This window comes from Microtus pennsylvanicus, chromosome 4 (genome assembly GCF_037038515.1).
Source record: "Microtus pennsylvanicus isolate mMicPen1 chromosome 4, mMicPen1.hap1, whole genome shotgun sequence".
Taxonomy (NCBI): Eukaryota; Metazoa; Chordata; class Mammalia; order Rodentia; family Cricetidae; genus Microtus; species Microtus pennsylvanicus.
The window spans coordinates 119,858,689-119,872,307 of NC_134582.1; the positions used below are offsets into that span (position 1 = coordinate 119,858,689).

General features: G+C 37.5%; 1 long non-coding RNA gene across 1 annotated transcript; it reads left to right on the forward strand.

The window, feature by feature from the left end:
- The first annotated feature begins 4,515 nt into the window (after positions 1-4,515).
- LOC142848918 (uncharacterized) lies at positions 4,516-6,252 on the forward strand. The gene is made up of 3 exons (XR_012910490.1): positions 4,516-4,595; positions 4,793-4,852; positions 5,229-6,252. It is a non-coding gene; the product is annotated as an uncharacterized LOC142848918 (long non-coding RNA).
- Positions 6,253-13,619: the final 7,367 nt, after the last annotated feature.

Here is a 13,619-nt window from a genome sequence, read left to right on the forward strand (position 1 = left end):
ACTTTCTTCATTGCTTTGTGTCTTTTGTCATCCATACTGTCATCTAATCAACTACATATTTGCTAAGATACCCTCACCATTTAGATTTTAAGCTGCAAAAGACCATGAAAGCACTCAGAAGGGTGCCCAGAACATAGTGGATGTTAATTGATTACTTCTTAAAAATACTAAATAAGTCATTTTTTTGCCTAGTCATATTTTTTGAACAAGATTTCATCTATCACTTTGTCCTATATTCTAAATTTACATTTCCAGTTTACTCTTTAGACAGAAACCTGGGAACATTACAAAATAATCATCCTTTGCTTATCTTAATTAGAATAAGAACAATTTTATGAACAATCTATTCTTCATCTTTGAATCTTTTTGTTTCACCACATATTATCTCTGTCTTGATCCTCTAAGAAAGCCATTATTAAAAACACCAGAAGTTAATATATGTCATTGCCCTACCGTTATTGAGGAGTAGTGAAAATGTCAGAAATGAATGTAATATGGAAACCTGTACCTGTCATTCTTTATCACCTACACTATATAGCCTTTTGGACTTTGTCAGTATCACACAGCAATTGATAGCACTTACTTCCTAATTCTTCTCTGGAAAACTTGGTTTCCTGGTCAAGGTTGAGTCAAGTCACACACTATGTAAAATCAGAATCTCTAATGAAAGAGTAAACCCAAAGAATGAAGGTTTGGAACAATGAGGATGGCAACATCAAGTTATATTTTGTTATGGCACTAGTGTAAAAACGACTTCAATTTTAACTATTGATAATACTTGGGTACGCTAGCATGGTGTTTAGATTTATGTATCTTTTTTCCAGAGATGTGGATACATTATTCTGCAGATGTTCATGTGAAGTGTTTGTGGAAGGCAGTAACATTTAACAGGGGACTTTAGACAGAAGGACTAAGTAAGATTGTGTTCCCTATTATGAATGACTCACATCAGTCCAACCCAGAAAAAGCTTGAATAAAACAATATAGCAATCTGTCCCAGTTAAGAGGAACTCCAACTGTATGATTACTTGACTCATAGCACTGGTCATTTTCTGCTTTTGGACTCATTCTGAAAGATCTGCTCTTCCTGAGACTGAGGTCCTTGGACAAGAAATATTATCAGTGACTCTTACTGTAAGGCCTTTAATCTTAGACTAGGATAAAACAATTGGCTGTCTCTGCTTTCTTCCTGGCTGACTGCAGCTTTTGGAACCTCTCAGCTTTCAGAATCACATAAGACAATTCTGCTCAAAATCTGTCTGCTTTGGGTCTACTGCTCTGGAAAACCCTGATGAATTCACATAATCTCAGTTGCGAAGTGTTTAGAAATAGGAAGCGTGTGAAGTTTGTCGCCATAGCCTCAAGGTTTAGTACAATATTTGAAAACACTTCAGTGCATCCTTGGCCTAATGTAAGCAATAGCTAAGCTTGCAGTCTGTCGAATTTATTACCTTGATTCAAAGATTGGCTCTGCTTCTTTTAAGCTGTGAGATTTTGTTTTTTTGACAATTTATTTAACAGTCCTGTGTCTTTGGTTCTTGTTGTAAAAAGTGGACAAATAATCCTTGCTTCATAAAACTATTGTAAATAGCACAAGGATAAATACTCATCAGAACTCAGAAGAGTATAACGCTCCTATGAATGTCTCAACAACATCAAATACGATCATTATGAGCGATGCACTGACTAGTACAGGAATAAACTATAATACTGTGGTGAGATGGTACAGCATTGTATGTTTGTCCATTACTCTTGGGAAGACTTTAGCTGATTACCTATCCTATGCTTTGGATACTTCAGTACTTTCAATAGGACTTATATTAAGAAGTAAATAATCACAGAATAATAAATATATATGAATGAGTGAGTGGCTACCTTTAAACCTCTGTTTGTTTTTTACAGTGAAATGCTTCACCTTTTGCCATCACTGCAGTAATTCAAAAGATTTGTTTCTGAATGCTTATTAAATATAGCTCCTCCTAGACACAACTGTGACTGCAACCCTTTTTTAAAACTTTACTTTTTATTTATTCTTTGTGCCTTTCATATCACGCATCTCAATCCCGTTCATCTACCCATCCCTTCATATCTGCTCTCTGCCCTTGCAATCTACTCCACAAGATAAAATCAATTTGAGAGATAGTAAAAATATGGGGAAAAAAGAAAAAAAAATCTTGTTATGGAAGTTGTACTATGACACAGTTAGTTTTACAGTTACCATTTTGGCCATCTTTCAACGTTCATTGCATTCAGTGTTTATTGCAACATACCCAGAGAAAGGGAAAAAAATCCTCCCTGGAAAAGATATTCTGTTTTCCAGTTACTTGAGTTGTTTTAAAAATGCTTATCTCTTTTAGTTTACCCACTTTGGAGATAAAATAGAATTGGGCTTGAGAAGTTTAAGAGACGTGCAGACAACAGCGTGTTATCAGCTGCCATGCTCATCACAGGACCCCTTCTCTGAGTTGCCTCTCTGTGTTCTCAGTGTAGATGCCACAGAGCTCATGTGCCCTTCCGGAGGCAGCCTGCAGGCTTCTCCTGGCTTCAGTCAGATGACTCATCTAGGCTCTCAAAAGCCAATTCAATGAAACTCTTAGATGCTCATGAGATCTGTCACCAGAGTAAACAAGGCATGTCTCTCGGGTTTTAGTACAGTTTCAAAGCAACACAGGGAAAAGGAATCTGCCAGAGCCATGCCATTGTATCCAGGTCATTGGTCTGTCTCTTCCTCACCCCGAGCCCTCAAGTGGTGATGATAATAGGAGCAGCCACTTGGTTTTGTCACCACTCACGTTGTATTTTATTGATCCAAATGAAGAGAAGTGATCAAAAACTTGACAACCATTTTTTATCACACATCAAAAGACTATGCAAAATTGAAAGCGAGATCTATAACATGCATAGCACAGTATTTTTCTAGTGCATAAAGCAACATGGTAAGGTGTTAAGTATGTATGATAGGCATTCATTGTGTTTATTTGTCTGCTTCTCTTGTTGTTGGTGGGAACCAAGCCTGGAACATCCCATATATTAGGTACATGCCCTACCGTTGAGCTACACCTCAAGTCCTATGCTGGGTATTATTAAGGTTGTAGAAGAAGCCTAACGATATGCATACATCCAGAAAGAAAATTCCAGAAACATACATTTCTTTGCTGTGTGTATATGCATGTGTGTGACTTTCCATTTCATACCATGACAGAGTACTTCAATGCAGCAGTAGACATTTATTCCAGTGTGTCCACGGTTACTCAAAGGATAGTGGTACAAATGGAGAACGTCTCCATTGACAGGGTTTTAGGAGTGTGATGTCTGGATTTCTAAACCTTGTGTATTGTCTTTCAGTATACTCTACATGAAACATTGCCCTTTGTATGATCTTTCTCCATGGTATTTAAATTTTCACAGTACCAAATTTCATTTTAAGAACGCTATTTGGGGGAGTTTTTGATTTCTGTAGTTTGAATTATTTTCCTTTTAAACAAAATTTTCAAGTGTTTGTTTTGTCTGAGATGTTTTTCTTCATCAACAATGCCACTTTTTTATAATTCAACCAAAAATATTAGAAGCATTTGAAATACAAGGGTCTACCAAATTAGAAGAGTTCATATACAATTATAACTAAAGAGGGATTAGAAACAGGAAAGTAAATTAAAGTCTGGAGAGATGATTCGGTCATTAATAACACTTAGTGCTCTTTCTTAGAGCCTGGATTTAATTCCCAGCACACACATGTAGCTCTAGTGCCAGATACGTCATCCTCTTCTGACTTCTGTGGGCACCAGACATGCACTTGGTACACATGCAGACACGTGGACACACAAAATCAAAAAACACAACAAAAAGAAAACGAATGAAAATACCTTTTAATCCTAGATGTATTTTAATATACCCAGTGGATACATTGTTTCTGGATCAGAAAACAACCATTTAAATTCCCGAAATTTACATTTGTTTAAATTTCATTTGCATCCAGACATCTGACAAAGAATGCTGATTTGACTCTGAGTCTTATATTTCATCTGACTGACATTTACAGTCATTCTAAATTTTAAGGGGTCCCTGGTTAAAACGAACAAAAAAGAACAATAAATATATAACCTCGTTAATTCCAAAATCTCAGTCTTTGTGAATCAATTAAGACAGAAAACAAGATAGGGCAATAGCAGGATTTAGTTTTCGAAGAAAATTTGTGTTATTACTCTTCTCTCTGGTTATGTTTATCAAGGGTGAGGTTAGCCTTTTGTATTCCATATATCTGCAGGAATTACTCGGGTTTCCCTTTAGTTAACTTTTATATTCACTTGGCTTGGTGTAGTTCATAGACACAGCAGAGCTCAGAAGCCTAGATTTATTAATTGTACTGGTGTCTGGATGGCCATTTTGAAAAGGGGTTTTCAAAAATTGATAAGTTTGATGGGAGAATTGGCTCAGTGGTTAAAATCTCTTGTTATCCTTGCAGATGACCAAGGTTCAGTTACCAGCACCCATCTGGCAGTTCATAACTGTTGATGGTGCTAGTTCCAGGGCACCCAAGATCGTCTGTGCCTTTCCTCCCTATTCCAACAGCTGGAAGGATCATAAATATTCAATTTGTAAGTGGTCTAATTTAATATTCCCTGAGAAACAAACCTGGCTGAGAAAGTGAAGGTTTGCATTTAACATTTCCTCTAATGTGTGTCAAGATCAAAGCTGCTCCAGGACCTAAGAAAGTAAGAAGAAAATGGGATTCAGCCAAGATGGGGATTGAACTGGATTTGTTCATTGCCCATTTGTTCTTGTGGTCTCTTAGGTGAGAAGGATTCTTCCATATTGCTCTGGAGTGTGGCTCTCCTGACCTAGATTTTTCCAGGTGAGTAGACAAGATGAATTTCCGTATCTGAGGGTAAAGGAACAAAATTGACACATGTCTCTTAAGAAATATCTAGAACCCACCGTTGATTCTTTTGCATTCTATTGTATCTGTATGTCTCTCTATATGTATGCATATGTATATACACATACAGCGGCATGTTCACAAATGCATATTCACAGATGTATAATCTAAGTTCATCCTCATAAAAATTGAGACTATTCTATAATATGGATGACTTCTAGTGCAAAAGGGAAAGTAAAAATGATCAAGCGTGCTATGGATTTGCTTAACTATTCTTTGAAGCATTCCACCCCCAGTACCCTCATCAATATTTATTACTATTACTAAGCACTATTTTTCCCCTTTCCTCCAGCAGGCTTCTCATTGCTTTCCCCAGGTGTGCAATAATTCATCAGACATTCATGGCAATGACAGATACGGCTAAAATGAAGTTGTAGGAAGAATAGCTTTATCTTAGGAAGAAGAATGCTAATAAGTCTGCAGTCATGGGAACTCCCAATCTGGGATGTGGATTGTTCTATCCTTGACTTTTGTCTGCATTCCCGGACCTCCGCTCTTTCTTCCATCCTGTCTTACATATTAGCCTTGCAGTGAGTCACATTGCGCAGTGTAATCATCTCTCTAACTTTTATTCTGGAAGCATGGCTTGTCTCAGCAGATGACAACGGGCAATTCAGTCCTATTCCATCCCTGACAGACAATTTAATTTGCTTCACCAAAACCCTTTTGTTTTACCTCTAACTCTTCCTAGATAACCTCTTCAGCAATAATTACATCTTCATGGTTCGCAGGCACACTTTGTTCCTATCACAAAGACCACGTTAAAATATGTGGGTTAGGGAGATTCTTTTTGTCCTGTTGAAGGTCACATTTAACTCCTTCACTTGGAACTGTAGGCAGCATTAATAAAGCAATTAGAAGAACGCCATCATTGACAAACAGAAACGCAATAACCTTAGAAACAGTGTCTTAAAAGTATCATTTTGAAAGCACCTGAATCTGCATTGATATAATAATAGCTTTAATAATTATTAAACTTGTAAGTAAACTTGGAAATGAATTAGCTTTGCACAATATTGAGAGGCTAATTAGTTTTGCACAATATTAAGAAGTGTTGGTATGTGTGTATGCGTGTGTGCGCGCTTGTGCGTGCACACTGTGTATATGTATATTCATGTGAAATACGGGTCTTTCCCAATATCAAAATATTAGAGTTGTTAGATTTCGAAGCCTAATCTGGTGGACTTTGATCTTCCTTTGGACTCTGTTGTGTGTCCTTGACTATGTGATCTAAAGAAAGACTGTAAGAGCCAACTCTAGGAGGTTACTGTGAATCTGGCAGGATTATGTACACTTAAAATGTTCGGAACATGAGCTTGCAGATGTAAATAATAAGACATTATGAGCCGATTTCAAAAAAATTATTCTATCATGAAATTTAATTTTTAACACTAGTTTTGAGGCTCTGATATAGTTTATAGCTGTCCGAAGTTCTTACTAGGGAAGCTCTCAGGCACTGTAGATTAAAATAAACACTGAAGGAAACCAGTGTTTCTTCCATACCAAGAATGTCTGAGTCACACGTCCCTCATAACAGAACAGTCACAGCAAACATCTCTCCAGATAAGGAAGGAGGAAAACAAGATAAAGCCGCTTTCCTGAGATCACATGGCTTCTCACAATCACATTCGCAACCCTGCCTCTGACTGTAAAACTGTTATCAACTGGTCTTTGATAATAAAAGGCTGAATAAAGAAATGTTCACAGGCTGGTCATTCCTCAGACAGCCCCTGTCTCTCTCATGGTATTTTCCAAACCTCCCATCAAGTTAAAAACTTAGTAAAAATTCAGTTGAATTTTTTCCTTAAGAGTCACAGTTTAGGAACTACGGGCATTCAGATGGTCAAATCTCAAAAGTAAAGGAGCTTTTCATTACTTCAGAGAGGCTTTCTGGGAATCCTCAAACATTCAGGCTTTTGCCTCATTTTTCTTTGGTAAATTTTGTTACATTTTACTGATTAACTGTGTGTGTTGGGGTGTATGTAAGTGGAGGCCAGAGAAGAACCTTACAGTCTTGGCTCTTTCCTTCCACTATGTGGGTCCCAGAGAGGGAATGCAGGTCATCAGCCTTGATGGCTGCAGCCCTTTCCTGCTGTGCCTTCTCACTGGCCCCTACATTTTTACTTCTTATAAGCAGAATAATAGGATTTTCATTTGGCTCCTTTGATATAAATTAATGTACGTGTATAACTAGGTGGTCTCTTATATATGCAGTTGTTTTAGTTTTATCACAGACGAGATTCAGTCACACAATTGTCCCAGTTTGTATGACACCTGTAATGGGAGGTAGGGTTTGGTTCAGGCAGGGGGTCGTGGAGCCTGACCCCAGATGTCATTCCTCAGGTGCCATCGATCTGGTTATTGAGACAGGGCCTCAGGTGGCTCTGTTGCACAATGGATAGCGCTTTGAACTTCTTCTAGTGATGAGACAGGGTTTCTAACTTTTCTAGGATTCTTTCAATCCTAGGGTTTCTACCCATGTGCGCCTCCTCTGGGCATAGGTGGCAAATACATGCCAACACGCTGTATTTTTCTGTGGGTTCTGTGGCCTGAACTCAGGTCCTTATGCTAATCATCCAACAACTATTTCTTGAAATGTTCTTAGGGACTGAAATAATTCTCATTCCTTAGAGATTTCTCATATTTAATGTATATTTATATTATTTAGATTTTGACCTGTGTGGGAGAAGACATAGGATCTTTTTGAGCTATGCGTGTGATTGGTTCTTTGGCATAATGATCACTTAACTAGGAGATATGGACAAATGGTTCCTAGACCTGGAAGTGGTGCCACAGTTCTTAATGGGAAAATTGGATTGCAGAGAATTCTGAGGCTCCAGTCTCTTTGACAGTACCCTTAACCACTGACTGTCTCTCCCCTGCTGAAGAATTCCTAAGAAAAAAGCTGAAGTTTTCCTAGGAAGGTCAATTATATTGTTGATTCCTTGACATTATGAAAAGCTTTCCCCTTCATATTAGCCAGAAGCCCACTTTTATACAACGTAGACTCATAGACAATACTATTTTCATGGGTCCCCAAACAAGGTGTATCTGGATTTTGTCACAATTATCTCCTAGCTATTTGAAGACGTGTGCCATGCCTTCTACAATCTCTGTCTGTGATCAGAACCTCGGGGTTCCTTTAGTTATCTTTGGAAGCAGTTTCTTGTCCACTATTTAATTTTGTTTTTACCTGAACAATACTCAGTGTCCAGGTTCCCATCTGATTGTTCAGAGGCGAACGCACTACTCTGCTGGTTGTGTGCTCAGTACTGAGTGAGACAGGCAAGTCTTCTGTCTTATGACTCCCATGTTTTTTTTTACAAGAGCTGAAATTGAATATTTCAGTGTACATACCTTTAAGCTGACAAAAATTTAATTTCAAGTGATTTTAGTGTAATCCAGACAGATACTTCTGTTGAAAATTATTGAATAGCAATAGTCCAGAAAAATGTAAGAGGATGGCCTTATGATACAAGGGGGAAAATCCAGTTGTACAATAAAAGCAACTTAGTTCAATAATCAGCCTAGACATTCTATCATTACAAAAAGTTAGACTGCCTAGAGTGGTTGTCTCATAGAACTTCCTTCACAAAAGGAAAATTCCCATTTCTTTATTTTTCCAGGATGTCAGACATTAGAAACTGAACTTCTAAACTCATTTGATTTTTAATGAACTTAAACATAAATAGTACAATCATCAGTTACTATATTGGGTAATGCAAGTGAATGAAGGAAGTGAGAAAGGTGGGAAGGTCACAATAAGGGTAGAGAACTGTGCTTCTTTTTGCAGAAACTTGTATAAGACTCTTTCAGTTTCCTAATGGGGAAAAATAGGGAAACCAGAAAGAATATTTCTGTAGGTATCACTGTGTGCAAGACACTGAATGACATGCTACATGTGTGTTGTTTATTTATACCACACTGCAACCCTGAGAAGTATAGTTCCCCATGAACAAACAGTGAATTTATCCATCAAAAAGCTTTAAAAGTCACTATGCCAATAATAATATTAACTTGTTTACTATTACTGAGTATTCTGTAACAGACATACTAAAACTTTTACCCACTCTTATAATTCATTTTTTTCATGCATGTATTGAACTATGAACTCTCATCCATTCCATGTCTGAAAAAGTACGTGCAAATTGTCTAGTGATCTTAAGTATGGGATCTTAGATCATATTCGAGGTATTTTATAATGCTAATGACATTTTAAACGTAGTATGGTGGTACAACACTATAAGCTAAGCACCTGAGAAGCTGAAATAAGAGGATCAAATATTCAAGATAGCCTTGGACTATGCAGAAGTGATGTTGGCCCAAATAAACTTGTAAGCAAGCAAACAGACAGACAGACAACAAATAAGTGACATTTCATGTATACATACATATATAAATTACTCTAAATAAGTAAGAATGACTTATTTATGATATGTCAAATGGTTTTTTAATGTGTTACATGTATGCACAGAGCCATTTGTGTATGCACATATCTGTAAATACATATGTTTATGTATGTATGCTTTTAATTAGACAAAGTGTATTTGTCGAAAATAACATTTTCTAAATAAGAGACCATCTTTCTTTTAAAAAATGATAGTAGGTTGAAATCATGTAAGATATGAAACTTTTAATAAAATCTAAGGCACAGGAATATATATATATATATACACACACATACATACATACATATACACTTTTCTATTTTGGAAATTGGTTAATGACTAACTCTTTTGTTTCTCATAGAAATTGAGCACCAGAAAGCAAAGTAAGAAGATGATCTGGCCTGTTTTGAATTTATTCTCAATTATTTCCAGTTGTGGGAAATGAAGGAATCCCCGAGTGTGGGAAGTCCTCAGTGAATGTATATTTCTGACATGGGCATGATCCTGCCAAGGACCCCAAAGCCACAAACCCTTGGGGAAATGGCAAAATATTCCCTGTTGTCTGTGTGGATGTTGATATTATGTGTAGAAAATATCAACCACAGCTTTCTCCCTCCAGATATTTCTAGCCTGAAGCATTCTCTCCTACAGAGACTGATCCTACCAAGATCGGCTAAAGCTGTCTCCTCCCTTCAGCTGTGCACCATTAACTCAACCTCATTGTTTATCTGTACGGAAAAACCCTGCTGGATGCAATAACCCTGCCCCACTGCTCTGTTCCGTATAGGAAGCTTGCTGTGTCTGTGGTGTTGTCTCAGAAAGCCCAGTCAATATATCCCAGCTTTCTGTTCATGTCTATTTTTTCTTCATTCCTTCACTGTTTCAATCAGGTTAGACCTTGGAGACAGGCAGAGAAGCAGTATTCAGTCTCCGAATTTCCTCTGTGAATAATCATAGTATGGTGAATATCATAATCACAGTTTGTAAGTCAATCATTATACCACTCTGAATGTACCTGGCCCGAAAGTTAAGCATGATTGGGTTTGCTTAGTTCTTGGGTGGTGTTTTATTTTGCTACTTCTCTTGAGGTCTTAAATCCTGAGTCATAGAACCAGAAAGTTTAGAGGTTACTCATAACTGTTTAATGTATGTCTGCTTGAGCAAGGGAGTCCCTTCTTGTAAAATCATTTACCAAAGCCTACAAAATGTTTTTGTGTGACAGTTGAGTTTTATTTTAATTACTCCCATACTCATTTATGCTTTGATGATATTATTGATTTTTTAATCTATTGGCTTAATTAATAATTCATAATTTCATACTTGTATTTTCTTTCTTCTATTAAAAATGAACATTTATGAAGAATCCATGTAAATAAGAATAATAAAATATCTGTAGGAATATAGAACTTAAACATGACACTGTTTGAAGCAATAGAGTAAACAGGAAGTAAGTAAGTGTTGATTTGAGTGGAAAAATCTCTTGTGTTGACTTCATCCGTTGCCCTTTGATACCTAGGAGGAACTGTTGATAATTGTTAAAGCAGTGTTTGTAGATTGCAGAGTATCTACTTTGCATATAATTATGTATTGATTCTCTGATGGTGTCTACAGAAAAAAAAAGCCTCAGATGGGGTTACTTCAACTGCAGAAACTTCTTTCTTACAGTTCTGGAGACTGGAAGTGCCTGGTTAGATATGAGCAAGGCATCTTCCTGGCCTGAATACGGTGGTCACTTCATTCTGGTCATTCCTCTGTGTGTATCTGTGTCCCAACCTCCTTTAATAGAGACACCAATTGTATCTGATTCGGGTCCCACCTTAATGCTTTTTTGATTGTCTTCACTGGTTCTTTGGCTCTCTGCCTCCACATTCAATCATGTTTTCAGATACTAAACATTAGAGCCTCATCCGTAGAACTTTGCAAGGACACTAGTCAGATCAGAACAGTCCATACTCTATGTAGTATACAACCTATACTCGAAGGTAGTAAGATCCATAATATTATCCCCATTTTACTGAAGTGTAAATTCAGGGATATAGAGTGATGGGCATGGGGCTCAGTAAGATGAATTGTGTTTTAGACACCATTATCTCCCAGATACCAGAGAAAAATAAAGTCTGCTTAGTGTCTTGCTATGCACAAGAGTGATACATATAAGCTTACGTTTTGTGTGTGTGTATGTGTGTGTGTGTGAGAGAGAGAGAGAGCAAGAGAGAGAGAGAGAGAGAGAGAGAGAGAGAGAGAGAGAGAACACACATGTGGAGATCTGAGGACAATTTGCAAAACTCAGTTTTATCCTTCCACCATGCGAGTATTGGTGATTGAACTCAGCTCAGCAGGACTGGCTTCTAGCATCTTTAATTATACACACACACACACACACACACACACACACACACACACACATATATATATATATATATATATATATATGTGTGTGTGTGTGTATATACATACACACACATATAAGGTTTTAGAATTTCAATTCTGTTAGTAACACTTTCTGTTGCACTAAAGGAGTATAAACTAATAATCAGAACACTTGCAAAAATCCAGCACATATAAAACATTAAAGTTAGAAAACTGTTTTCAGATTCTTACTTGATTCATCTTCAGTTCTTTATATGGAAATCTCATTTCCATTTTTTCTAATGTATTACTTACTAGAAAATAGGTTAAGGTGCATTGCTATGGATCAAGAGTCTAATTTTCCTATTCAGAGTTTATATCTGAACTGAAACATTGATTTGGATCTTTCAAGTTTATCTTTGGATTAAAATATACCAAAAACAATTTTCAAGGTAATATCTATTGTAGAAATCTGGGTAATATATATGTATAGAAGAATTCACAGTCCACCCCAATTTTTCTAGTACAGAGATAGGCACAGGTAGGTTTCAATGAGAGTAGTTTGAATGGTGTGATCAAATCTTGTTATTTGTCATGCAGTTTTATATTGTTCTCTGTTAATCATTCATTCTTGCAGTTTTCTCTAAGAGTATCTGAGTCACTGGGCCCATGCTATGAGTAGAATTTAAAACAGAACCCTACCCTCTAATTGTTTTTTCGAACGTAACTGATTTTCACTATTACTTTTCTTATAAAGGAGTGGGAATGCGTCCTTCAAGATCACTTTCTCATCAGTGGACCAAAGCTCTGCTGAGAAGATAAAGCCTAGGATAATCTTCTGGAGGCTAGACTGTCATGTAGCTCCCAAAACATTTTCCTTCTTTTATTTTTATTTTTTTCTAGTGCAATTGATGAACTTTTCAGCTGTAATTTAAAGCTACTACAGACCATGGAAAGGACGTTAAATAAGAACTCGCATGGGTGGGTTGGTTACTATTTGGAAAAATGTACAGAAAATTTCAACAGTGGTAATAAAAATCTTAAAAATCCAAGTGTGGATTTGGGGAGACGGCTGTCAGAAATCAGCTGCCAAACAAGCATGATGAGTAGATTGAAATCTCCCAGAAGTCATGTAAAAAGTTAGCCATGGTGACTTGACTTTATAATGGGTGCTGAGGAGTCGGAGACGGGTGGATTTCCGAGAGCTTCTGAATAGCCAGTGTAGTGGAATTAGCAAGCTCTGGGTTAATGGATGAACCTCGAAAGAAACCAAAGAAAACAACAAGGTAGATGGCATTTGTGGAATGATACCCAAGGTTGACCTCCAGCCTCCAGAGAGACACACCCACACACGCATGGGTACACACACACATGAATGAGTGCACTTGCAAGCACACCATGCGTTGAAGCTATGTTTTCACAGACTGATGACTGAGGAAGCCTAGGCGCAGAAACATGATAAAGTTCACCTTTTGTCTTTGACCAGGGATCTGGGTTTTGAAGCCACAAGTGCCATTTGTCATTAACATTCAGAAGAGAAACTTGCAGGAGAATGGCAGCTGACAAATAACAGATGTCTTCAGTGTGGTGGATTCTGATATCTAGTGTTAATATATCCTCACGAGCTACAGCAATCTCTAGGCAGGGTGCCAAGTGATAAGCACCAGAGCTTTGAAGGAAGATAGTGGAAATGAGGTTGGCTGTGTTTGAACTGCATATCCCTGCCAGACAGAAGGGGCTCTCCTGAGCCTTTAGAGTAAATTCCAAGAGCAGGGTCTGTGCTGGAGGATTTTCTTCTGGTTGTTTCAAGGGTGCAGTTGAGGTAGGCAGAGCTCTGACTCAGGGATTCCAGATAAACTGACTTCTTTCATGCCCTGTCAGCCCTCTGCAACTCTTGTTGTATATTGGCATCATTAGTAGAGTGGGGGCAGCTGGCTCAGATAAAC